General features: G+C 45.7%; 1 long non-coding RNA gene across 1 annotated transcript; it reads left to right on the top strand.

Annotated features, from left to right (window-relative positions):
- The first annotated feature begins 3,102 nt into the window (after positions 1-3,102).
- LOC119869332 lies at positions 3,103-6,195 on the top strand. The gene is made up of 3 exons (XR_005369910.1): positions 3,103-3,404; positions 5,366-5,589; positions 5,806-6,195. It is a non-coding gene; the product is annotated as an uncharacterized LOC119869332 (long non-coding RNA).
- The last annotated feature ends 6,380 nt before the right edge of the window (positions 6,196-12,575 follow it).

The following is a 12,575-nucleotide window of genomic DNA, read 5'->3' on the forward strand; positions in this document are numbered from 1 at the left end:
CTATCTCACAGGATTGTTAGCTGTATGTGAGGTCCTTTATGATGGATGCCTGACACATAGTAGGTCCTCCATAAATGTTTATTGACTGAATAAAGGCCTACCTGCAAAGAGCCTAGATGTGGTAAATAAAAAATAAAACTATCAGTGGGGGGCTTGAGTGGCTCAGTCCATGCGTCCACCAGCTCTTCATTTTGGCTCAGGTCATGATCTCAGGGTCAGGGGGATGAGTCCCACCACCGGTGCAGCCCTCCCCAGCCCAGAGTTTGCTTGAGATTCTCTTCCTTCCCATTTGTCAGCACCCCCCACCCTCTCTCTCTAAAATAAATAAAAATAAATCTTTAAAAATAAAACTATCGGTTATTTTTAACAGCAAAATGGTTTATTTGAGAATAGCAGAGAGTTGCAACTCCTGACAACCAAGCCAGGCCAAAGCCACAGGCAAGTCTAGGAAACAAAGTGGACTCTCTTTTACAGAGGAAAGGGGGAAGTTAGGAGGGGTTGTGAGAAACAAAAAGTCCATTGGAGTAAACTGAGAAATTGAGGTATAGCGGCTTTTCATTGGCTGAGCTGTTGCTGGGAGAGGAGAAAAACTTTCTTTCCTCCAGCTGGGTAGTAAAATAGTAGGAATTTTTTTTTTAAGATTTTATTTATTTATTCATGAAAGACAGAGAGAGAGGGAGGGAGAGAGGCAGAGACACAGGCAGAGGGAGACGCAGGCTCCATGCAGGAACCCTGACATGGGACTTGATCCCGATCCTGGGTCTCCAGGATCAGGCCCTGGGCTGAAGGCAGCGCTAAACTGCCGAGCCACCCAGGCTGCCCAAAATAGTAGGAATTTTTAAGATGTGTCTCATCCTGTTGGTTGTGCAATTGAGGAGCGATAGGGCGGGAGAGCTCTTCCCTCTGACCTGGTGACTCCACTTGAAATGAGGTTTTCCAAGGCACCTGGCCGGCTCAGTTGCTAGAACATGTGATTTTTGAGCTTGGGGGTCATGAGTTTGGGCCCCACATCAGGTGTAGAGTTTACTTTAAAAATAAAATAAGGGATCCCTGGGTGGCGCAGCGGTTTGGCGCCTGCCTTTGGCCCAGGGCGCGATCCTGGAGACCCGGGATCGAATCCCACGTCGGGCTCCTGGTGCATGGAGCCTGCTTCTCCCTCTGCCTGTGTCTCTGCCTCTCTCTCTCTCTCTGTGACTATCATAAATAAATAAAAAATTAAAAAAAAATAAAATAAAAAATAAAACAAAATAAAAATAAAATAATAAATGCAGTTTCCTTTTGTGAGTTTTCACACATGGTATTGGAAGAATCTGAACCTGAGGGTCTTCTTGTAAGTCGCTGTCAGGCCCTTGAGCATATTCTGGAGGGGTCCAAGGCCTTGTGTTTTTAAGTCTTCAATCCCATTTGAAAGCTGCCGAGTTCCTACTTAGTAACCCTTTGTAAGTTTCCCTGGACCTCAGTTTCCCTAGGAGAGCTGACAAAGCAGGATGATGGAAACCCCAATCTGAAGTAGGTCTTGCAAGGTCATTTAAATCCATTTCCTGATAGATTAAAGGGATTCTAGCCCTCGATTCAACAATTAAACGCTTGGCTTTCTGGGTGACCTTGGGTAACTCAGTTTTCCCTTTTGTAAAATGAGAAGCATCCTTTCTGACACGCTCTCCCTCTCAAGAAAGAATTTAAGATTAAAGTGGAGACACCATGGCCATTCTGAGGCTTAATCATGAAGTTTGTAACCTGCTGTGAGTTGGGCCAAAATTTGTTAATTTAGGAGCACCATTGACAAAATACTCACTTGTATTTCTTTGCTGTGATGATGGTTGCTCTAAGTAGTAGCTTCCTGGGGGCATATTAAACAAGATTTATTTTTTTAAAGATTTTATTTATCCATGAGAGACAGAGAGAGAGAGAGAGAGAGAGGCAGAGACACAGGCAGAGGGAGAAGCAGGCTCCATGCAGGGGGCCTGATGCAGGACTCGATCCCGGGACTCCGGGATCATGTCCTGAGCCAAAGGCAGGCGCTCTGAGCATCCCAAGCATCCCAAGATTTAATTTATGGAACAGATCTGGGGGATCTGGGTGGGGTCTGGAAGCCAAGATAGCAACTCCTGGATCAATTCTAATGTGCAGGTCAAGGTAGATGCCACTTCATTCCTCTGAGAGAGGGTCCCTTCACCTTCTGACGTTCTGTGGTTTGATTCAACAGACTGCCACTGACTCCTGCTACTAATTAATAGAACTCTTGCTGTGAGCTGGGGAAATGGAGGCAAGTACCAGACCTCAGATGTGGCCTTGTGGAGCTCAAGGTCTGGTTGGGAAGGAAAAAACATGCATAGACCAAGAGACAAAGATATACTTTGGTGGAAATGCAGCAATCATACTGCATAAACCCAAAGAGCCTTTGGATGCTGGGCCCTGGGCTAAACAACCCTTGGGGGAAGCAGATAGAACAGATACATAAAGCTCTGCTCTGAGGTTAACGTGTCTGGCAACCCATCCCTGTTGTGTGACTGTGCCCACTTCCTTACCTATAAAATGAGGACAATAATGGTAACCTCTCCCTCAATTCTAGTATTATAAGAATCAAAATGAGTTAATGCACATAACACAGAACAGGACCTAACATATAGCAAGGGTTCCATGCATGTTAATCATTGTATTATTATTATTATTATTATTATTATTATTATTATTATTTATCATTAAAAAAAATAGAGACCTACAGAGAAGGGTTTTCTGGCCTGAGAAGCCCAAGCTCAGGAACCAGACTGCCTGAGTTCAACTCTTAAGTTTGACACTTGCTTACCAAGTAACCTTGAGGGATGCCTGAGTGGCTCAGTTGGTTGAGTACCTGCTTTTGGCTCAAGTCGTAACCCCTGGGGTCCTGGGATCAAGTGCCGCATAGGGCTCCCCATGGGGAGCCTGCTTCTCCCTCTGCCTGTATCTCTGCCCCTCTCTGTGTGTCTCTCATGAATAAATAAATAAAATATTTTTTAAAAACCTTGAATAAGTCACTTTAACCTCTTGTGCCTCAGTTTCCTTATCTGCAAAATGGGGGATAATACTAGTGACTACCTCACAGAACTGGAAAGATTAAATGAGTGTAATCAAGGCAAGAGGTTAGAATAGCACCCGGCCCACTGTAAGAGCTCAGTAAACATTAGTTCATTAGTAACCAGAAATGTGATGCAAGCCTACCAGTGTCTGGAGAAAGTAATGTGGAGGAGGAGCGGGAGGCAGAGGCCACAGAATGGAAGAGCGAGCAGATGCGAGGATCCAGGGGGGATGGTTCCCAGGGCTCCACCTGTGTTATCCAGAAAACATCCACTAATCAACACCATACCATTCTGTGAGCCAGAACAGCATGTACCTGCACTCAGGTGGTACAGGGAGAGTTGTTCCAGGTAAGAGCAATCTCTCAGGCAGGTCCTGGTGGCTCCTGGAGCAGGAGCAGGGTGTCCTCCCCCATTAATTGGTGACCTTCAGCAAGTCATCCCTGTGTATCCTCCGTGGTTGGGAAGACAGGTAATACCCTGCCAGGTCCCCTGGGTGGTGGGAGCAGGGTTGCAAGAAGGGCAAGGAGAGCTTGTAGAAGGGAAGGGAGTTTCTCAGATTCCAGAGGGTTTAAAGTCCATCTTTGTTCTGGGGGTGAGAACACAGAGTGTACCCCTGTTGCCAGCAACTGCTCTGCTTCTCCATTTCCTTTTTTCTTTTTTCTTTCTTTTTTCTTTTTTCTTTTTTTTAAGATGAGGCAGAGACACAGGCAGAGAGAGAAGCAGGCTCCATGAAAGGAGCCCGATGCGGGACTCGATCCCAGGATCCCGGGATCACCCCCCACCCCAAGCCAAAGGCAGATGCTCAACCACTGAGCCACCCAGGTGCCCTTTCTCTGTTTCCTTTCGCTTATCTGAGCCTTTCCTCGGTACTTCAGGGGTGGGCAGGAGAGGGACACAGCCCTGCTCCAAGGAACTCACAGTCCCACAGGTAGGATACCATACTCTGAAGCATTACTTGTGAGGTGCTTTATAATTTTAAAAGCACTGTCTTTGACCTCAGTTGTCTGAGCCTCCTTACCACCTTAAAGACCCCCCAACCCCTACACTGTCCTCTGGGTTAGGGAAGTCTGTCTCCCATGGTAAGATGATTACATAAATGACCCCAATACTCCACCCCTTTCTAGCTCTATGCTTTTTGTAAAATAACTTTATAGCTCCTCCCGTCAGGGGGTGTAATCTATTTTCTCGCCCTTGTAAGCCTGGGCTGACTTTTGGGGCTTGCTTTAACAGAGTGCAGTGCAAGGCATGCTGTGCTAGTTCTGAGCCTAGGCTGCAAGAGTATTTTCTTTCCCTTTCCTGGAAGCCTGCCACTACCATGAGAACAAGTCATGGCAAGCCAGACTGCTAGAGGATGAGACCATATGTGAAGGAACCTACTCAGCCCAGTCGTCCCTGCTCAGGCCCTTAACCCAGAGGAGAGGGCCCAGCCAAGATAAGCAGAGCCACTCACATGCAAATACACAAATGAGTCTAACCAAAACCAGCTTAGCTCTGCAGAACCACCAGTCCCCCAGTAGGCTCAGAGAATAATAATGGTGCTTAAACCACTACTGTTGAGGCTAATTTGTCACAAAGCAATAGCTAACTGATCCCCATTGCCCACATGACAACAAGAGACTTGCTCAATGCTAATATAGCCAGTGTGTTTGTCTGGGGCGGGGGGGGGGGGGGCAGGGGTCCAACCATCCGTCTAACCTGATCTTTGAGACTCGCTGCTGACACAGATATCAAGACTTTTTTTTTTTTAAGATTTTATTTGTTCATGAGAGACACAGAGAAAGGCAGAGACACAGGCAGAGGGAGAAGCAGGCTCCATGCAGGGAGCCTGACATAGAATCTGATCCCAGGTCTCCAGGATCATGCCCTGGTCCTAAGGCGGCACTAACCGCTAGGCCACCCAGGCTGCCCAGACATAGAGACTTTAGAACTGTTATTAAAAGTCCCTATTTGTTAGCTTGGAAATACATCAACCACACCTCACCTTAAATCTGTGTTCCTCAACCTGCTGTAGCCCATGCCCTATTTGGACATTCATACATGCTCTGCTTTCTCGTTCCTAAATGTATTTGAAACTGTGGGGTAAGTTTCCTCACCATTCTGCCCCTAAGATTCCTTATCTGTAACATGGGGATATTGTACTACCTCAGTGGTTATGAGAATTAAATGAGTTAATGTCAGTAAAGTGTATAGAACAGTGCCTGATGTCTAGCAAAGGCCTTATTAAATAAAATAATAAAATAATGTGACTAGAAATGAGCCACAGCAGTAGCAGTTTTACTAGGGAAACATTTTTATTTTGATCCTGAAAGCTGCATATTTTTCACTTGGATCTGGTGACATCAGTATGAGTGTTGAGTCAGCTCATATGCCATAAGCTCTTCTCTCCAAGACGGCGTGGGAGACATCACCTCGTGGGTGGCAAAGCAGTTCTTGAAAGCCAGACGTGCGGAAAAGCACACGCATCCCTTCTTGAGAAGCACTGGTGGACCATTATTACACATTTACCTCTTATTCCACAGAGAGCATATTCCTGGTAGGTTGCATGGAAGTCAAATCCTAACATAAATCTGTGTTAAAGCTCATCTGGGGAATCATTTTGCAAAGTGAAGATGGCTTTTGTAAAGCAGATCAGTATCCCTTTGAGGGACATTCGAAATTTTGACTAGAGATGGATTTAGTTTCTTTGTATCTAAAACAAATCTGCCACCCAAGGTTCCCTCAAGGGACTCCAGTCCTTCTCTCTTTCCAGGATCCCCCCACAACTTCCAGGGCTGCCTGCTGCTGACCCTCAGTACAACCCCAAGAGGCCTCCTCTCACTTGGCCTCTTGCCCTTGGCTCTCCAGGGCTGGGACCTGTGTGATTCCTGGCTCTACCGCGGTGAATCTCTTTGAAAACTGCAGGTGCAGAGCTGTTCTCTGCAGTGATTCTGATGTCCCTGTGCTGGCAGTCTGGACGGGCAAGTACCAAGCTCTCTGGCTTCTTCCCTAGCAGGTAACAACCTGCTTAGAACTTCCTTCACAATGTGGTTTATGTATACAATGGAATATTCCTCAGCCATTAGAAGCGAAAAATACCCACCATTTGCTTCGACGTGGATGGAACTGGAGGGTATTATGCTGAGTGAAATGAGTCAATTGGAGAAGGACAAACATTATATGGTCTCATTTATTTGGGGAATATAAAAAATAGAGGGAATAAAGGGGAAAGGAGAAAAAATGAGTGGGAAATATCAGAAAGGGAGACAGAACATGAGAGACTCTGGGAAATGAACTAGGGATGGTGGAAGGGGAGGTGGGCGGGGGGTGGGGGTGACTGGGTGACGGGCACTGAGGGGGGCACTTGACGGGATGAGCACTGGGTGTTATTCCATATGTTGGCAAATTGAACACCAATAAAAAATAAATTTATAAAATTAAAAAAAAAGGAACTTCCTTCACAAACTGGGGCATCCAAGAGAGAACCCACAGTTCTAGCAGATGCCCACTTTTGGTTCTGGTAGTTGGGTAAACACAGATAGGGCTAAAACTCAGTATCTCATGATTCTGGTAGGCTGTTGGGATGAGCACAAGTATGAAGAAGGGTCCTAACTAACTTCTCAGCCTTCCTCAAACACTAGTCCTCAGTGTTGTCCTGTGCCTTTGATACACTATTCCCTTGACTTCTTTTTAAATTTTTTAAAAAGATTGTATTTATTCATGAGAGACACAGAGAGAGAGAGGCAGAGACACAGGCAGAGGGAGAAGCAGGTTCCCTGAGGGGAGCCCGATGCAGGACTCGATCCCAGGACCCCAGGGATCATGACCTGAGCCAAAGGCAGATGCTCAACCACTGAGCCACTCAGGTGACCCTATTCGCTTGACCTCTAATGCCCAGTGTTCCTCCATACTCTTCTTCTAACCACCCTTGCCTGGAACACACAATGCCTGGAAACTTCTATTCATCCCTAAAGACCCAATTCAGAGGCCTCGGGTTCCAGAAGGCAGATAAAGCTCACAATTATCTTCTCCATTAAAATAAGAGAGGAGGGGCAGCCCTGGTGGCATAGTGGTTTATCTACACCTCCAGCCAGGAGTGTGATCCTAGAGACGGAGGATGGAGTCCCACATCGGGCTCCCTGCATGGAGCCTGCTTCTCCCTCTGCCTGTGTCTCTGCCTCTGTGTGTGTGTGTGTGTGTGTGTGTGTCATGAATAAATAAATAAATAATCTTTTTCAAAACTAAATAAATAAGAGAGGGGATCCCTGAGAGGCTCAGCGGTTTTGCGCCTGCCTTTGGCCCAGGGCGTGATCCTGGAGTCCCGGGATCGAGTCCCACGTCAGGCTTCCAGCATGGATCCTGCTTCTCCCTCTCCCTGTATCTCTGCCTCTCTCTCTCTCTCTCTCATGAATGAATAAATAAATCTTTTAAAAAATAATAAATAAACAAACAAACAAATAAATAAAGTAACAGTCCAGCTTTGAGTCTGGAGAATACTCTGGAAATAAAGTGCTCCAGTCTGGGAAGAGCAACCACTAAGGGCATTAGGGCTTAGTAGGAATGGAACAGAAAGGAGTTGTACTCTGGTCCCCTATGATAGATCCAAAAGGAGGGGGGGGACATTGATATTGTAGGAGTCCCAATGAACTGCCCACTTCTTGGTCACACTCCCTTCTCCTGACCAGTCAGCCCTCTGGATCAGGGGAGAGGCCTCCCGAGAGGAGGCCATCCTACTATCCTACTCAGCTCCATAGGATATGCACATCACCAGCACCTTTACCCGCCTTTGCCTGTGGTCCAGTCTTTCTTTTGTTCCCTCGGGTACAGATGATTGAGTCCATCACATTCCTCAGTTTATAGCACATTATCATAATGGATCCATCCAAGCCCCCCTCATATTTAATCCATTTATTCTTTTTATCTTTGCACCCCAATCTGGTCCTCCCCTTAGCCCACCTAGGCAACCACTGATCTGCTGTCCATCACTACAGATTGGGATGCATCTGATATTTTCTCTTCTTCTTTTTTTTTTTTTTTTTTTTTATATTTTCTCTTCTATTCTCTCTTTAAAACGTGGAGGTGGGCAGCCCGGGTGGCTCAGTGGTTTAGCACTGCCTTTAGCCCAGGGCATGATCCTGGAGATCCAGAATCGAGTCCCATGTCCAACTCCCTGCATGGAGCCTGCTTCTCCCTCTGCCTGTGCCTCTGCCTTTCTTTCTCTTTGTGTGTCTCTCATGAATAAATAAAATATCTTATAAATAAATAAATAAATAAATAAATAAATAAATAAATAAATAAATGTTTTTCATAGCTGACTATGCCTGCTGCATCAGTCAGGACAGACCAAGTTCTACTCCAGTAACGATACAAACTTTCCGTGGCTTCACACAACCATGGCTATTTTTCACTCTTGCCACAAGCCTCATGCAGGTCCATGAGGGCTCCACTTAGCACGGTCACCTGGGCACTCAAGCAGATGCAGATTCCATCTCAACAAATGTTCCTGTGTTGGGTATGATACAGTGAATCTGATGCTCACGTTCAAAGCTTCCATCCAGAAATATAGAAGAAAAACACCATTTCTGCTAATATCACATAAAGCAAGTCACAGGGCCATGCCTGACTGCAGAGGGAGTGGGGATGGCAACTCTGCCCAGGGCCTGGGAGGATGAGTAACTTGGGAATCTATGAAAAGTCCTATGGCCTACCATACCCGCAAAACTGATTTCATGGCCACTGATGAGTCATGCTTGTGAACCATAGTTCAGAAAATACTAGCTTCAGGGCACCTGGCTGGCTCAGTCAGTGGACTGTGCGACTCATGATCTTGGGGTTGTGAGTTGGAGCCCCATACTGGATGCAGAGATTACTTAAAAATAAAATCTGGGAGAAAAAAAAAAGAACACACTAGTTTGAAGGTTTCTTTTTTTTTTAAGGTTTTTTTTTTTTTTAAGATTTATTTATTCATGAGAGACACAGAGAGAGAGAGACAGAAAGACAGATAGACACAGGCAGAGGGAGAAGCAGGCTCCATGCAAGGAGCCCGATGTGGGACTCGATCCTGGATCTCCAGGATCACACCCCAGGCTGCAGGCGGCGCTAAACCGCTGCACCACCGGGGCTGCCCAGTTTGAAGGTTTCTTATGGTGATCTGCAATCCGGACCACAACTTCTTACTACTGGCCCAACTCTACCCCTGCGGACACTCAACACACCTCTGCCCACCCTGCCTCAGAACAGTTCTACTGAGGAAGGCGTCTCTCTTCCCCAGGTGTTCCTCTCTCCTGGCTTAATACTCTCAATCCCCTCAACTCCTCTTCCCAGGCTGAGATTTTCAGTTTCCTCTCCTCCTCAGGCCCTCCCCACCTGCCCATGTACCTCCTAATGTGTCATCTCAAAATGCAGTCTGAGCTGCCTGCATTCAGCGACTCTCATACTCGGAGGGATGAAGCCTGAGCAAGCTGAAAGAGAGGACTGACTTTCAGAGGCAGCTTTGTTCAGCCTGTTATCTAATTTCCTCATTCACCAAATACTATTGATATATTCCCAGCGGGAGGCCCAAGGAAATCTGATCGGATCATTTTCTGGCTTAAAAATCCTATGACGGCTTCCAATTACTCAGGATAAAACATCACTCCTTCAAGTGGCCTGCAAGGCCTGGGTGCAGTTGGCTTCGGCCTGCTTCTCTAACCTCGTGTTCCACAACCATCCCCTTCTGTTTCAGCACACTAGGCCACTTTCAGGTCCTGGAATATACCCTCCCTTGCCTCACAGAGCAAGCTTCACAGTCATATGCCTTGTTCTCTTGAACATGCCCCACATCCCCTTCTGCCTCCTTAACTCCCTCCTCCTCATCCTCAGGCCTGTTTAAACCTCTCTTCCCCCAGCTAGGTTAGGTCCCCTGGGTGAACGCACTCCACATTTTTCTCAGTACTCTGCTCACTTTCCACTTAGTTGAAATTCACTGGTAGTTACTTGTCTAGCTTACCCACTAGATTATACAACCTGTGAGAAGAACCCCCTTGTCTGTTTTGTTCACCACTGTCTCCAGCATATAGGATTGGACCTCACACCCAACAGATACTGCCTACCTCATTAGGTACCAAGCGTGTTATTGGCGCTTGGGGGTTAGGGCTGCAAAGAATACTAGCTTCCTACCCCAAATAATTCCTAGTCTGGGGATGGGCCGAGGAGAAAAACAAACATAGGAAGTGCTACATTCATAGGATATACAGAATGTGAGGAAGCAGAGAGGAAGGAATAATTCGGTCTACTTTAGAGAGAGCAAGAAAGAATTTTCAGATTGTGTAATTTTTTGAAAGTGACAAGTGGTCTAAGCTTGTTTCCTTACCTATAAAATGGAACTACAAAGAGTATCTATCTCTCAGGGTTTTTGTGAGGACAAGAAAGAATGATGTCTATAAAACAGGGCTTAGCATCAGCCTGGGACAGACAACCGCTCAGCAAGCAGTAGTGATTACTGCCACTGCTGTTAGGAGTGAGGCATCAAGGGTAGCAGCAGTTCCCAGCTTGGGCAGCAGGCCCCTAGCAGCACTGTGTTGGGAGGTGAGGACTGCACATGGGAAGGAAGAGCAGGTTGGCAGAAGAGAGAATAGTGATTTGAGTTATTCCCCTTGCCCTCCTCTAAAGACTCTCAAATCCTGAGACCTTCTAACCCAAAGTTTTTGGTTATTTCCCTAAAAGTTTTCACCTTGGGGTTTGTGGATGGTCTTCAGGGAATGCTCAAACCCCTGAGACTATGTGTAAAATGCATTTTCCCCTGAGAATGCCAAGGCTTTTACCAATCTCTCAGATTTATTATCTCTGCCCCCCACAAGGTGAAGACCACAGACCCAAGCCATCTCTCTAATGTAACCCATGGCTGCCCCAACACTTGGTCCTCTGCCAAGGATGGGTTGTTGGATATCACACAGAAAGGGAAACTCACAAAGCAAGACTGAGGCACATTGCTAGGCTTCCAGGTCTCTAGATAGAGCCCCTCCCACAGCCCATATCAAGCCACATTTGGCATTATTATACTTTGTGACCTTATTCTCTACCCCCTCCTCTATTTCTTTGATCATCACATGCACAAAATTGAATTAATCATAGTCCTTTTTCATTATACATTTTTTTCATGTACAACATCCTTTAATGCATAGCTTTTTACTAATTTAGTTGACAATAACCTAATCTAACAATATGTTCCCTCCAGCTCCAACCAATCCCCCTTACCTGGGAACCATTATCTTGAATCCCACAGTGAGAATCCTTCCATCCTTTTTACGTAGTTTTACTGCATATATGTTCTTTAAAAAGGTTTTTAAATTCTTAGTTGTATTTAACTCTAATAACATGAGAGAGATGCAAATTAAAACAATGAGATGCTCAGAGATACCAACTGGAATATAGTTTAAAACTGACAATACCAAGTATTAGCAAGGATGTGGAACAAAGCATTCTGTCTTTGGTTTGAATCACCATGGTCTGTGTAAGGAATCTTGGCTTTGAGGGAGCTCAAATTAGAAGTTCAGGAAAGGTTTTTATGCTACTCTGGCCATATAATCAAGCCAGACACCCATAACCAGTTAGGCCAGTTATAAACCATTAGTAAAGAAAGTGACCCTGGGAGTCATCAGGGGAGCTTCAGACTTTTTTTTTTTTTAAAGATTTTATTTATTTATTCATGGGAGACACAGATCGAGAGAGAGGCAGAGACACAGGCAGAGGGAGAAGCAGACTCCATGCAGGGAGCCCGATGTGGGACTCGATCCTGGGTCTCCAGGACCATGCCCTGGGCCGAAGGCAGGCGCCAAACCGCTGAACCTCTCAGGGACCCCGAGCTTCAGACTTTAAATGGCATATTAATAATTCTAGAATAGGCTAAACTATAGTGAAAGCAGATCAGTGGTTTCCTGGGACCAAGAATGGGTGGGGGGAAAGGGATTGAGTACAAAGGAGCACGAGGAAGGTTTTTAGAAGATAGAATTATTGGAGATCCCTGGGTGGCTCAGCAGTTTAGCACCTGCCTTCCGCCCAGGGCATGGTCTTGGAGTCCCGGGATCGAGTCCCACGCCAGGCTCCCTGCTTTTCCCTCTGCCTGTGTCTCTGCCCCTCTCTCTGTCTCCCTCTCTCTGTGTCTCTCATGAATAAATAAGTAAAATCTTAAAAAAAAAAGAGAGAGAGAGAATTACTTTCTATACTTTATGGTGATTGTTATTATGTATAATTATCAAAATTCATTAATCCATTTAAAATTGATCAATTAGGGAATCCCTGGGTGGCTCAGCGGTTTGGCGCCTGCCTTTGGCCCAGGGCGCGATCCTGGAGTCCCGGGATCGAGTCCCACGTCAGGCTCCCAGCATGGAGCCTGCTTCTCCCTCTGCCTGTGTCTCTGCCTCTCTCTCTCTCTCTCTAAGTCTATCATAAATAAATAAATAAATCTTTAAAAAAATAAAAAAAATAAAATTGATCAATTATATTGTATGTAAATAATAAATTTTTGTTTTCTTTTTTTAGAGGGCATCATTGCTACATTTAATC

The sequence above is a fragment of the Canis lupus genome, chromosome 15 (assembly GCF_011100685.1).
Source record: "Canis lupus familiaris isolate Mischka breed German Shepherd chromosome 15, alternate assembly UU_Cfam_GSD_1.0, whole genome shotgun sequence".
Lineage (NCBI taxonomy): Eukaryota > Metazoa > Chordata > Mammalia > Carnivora > Canidae > Canis > Canis lupus.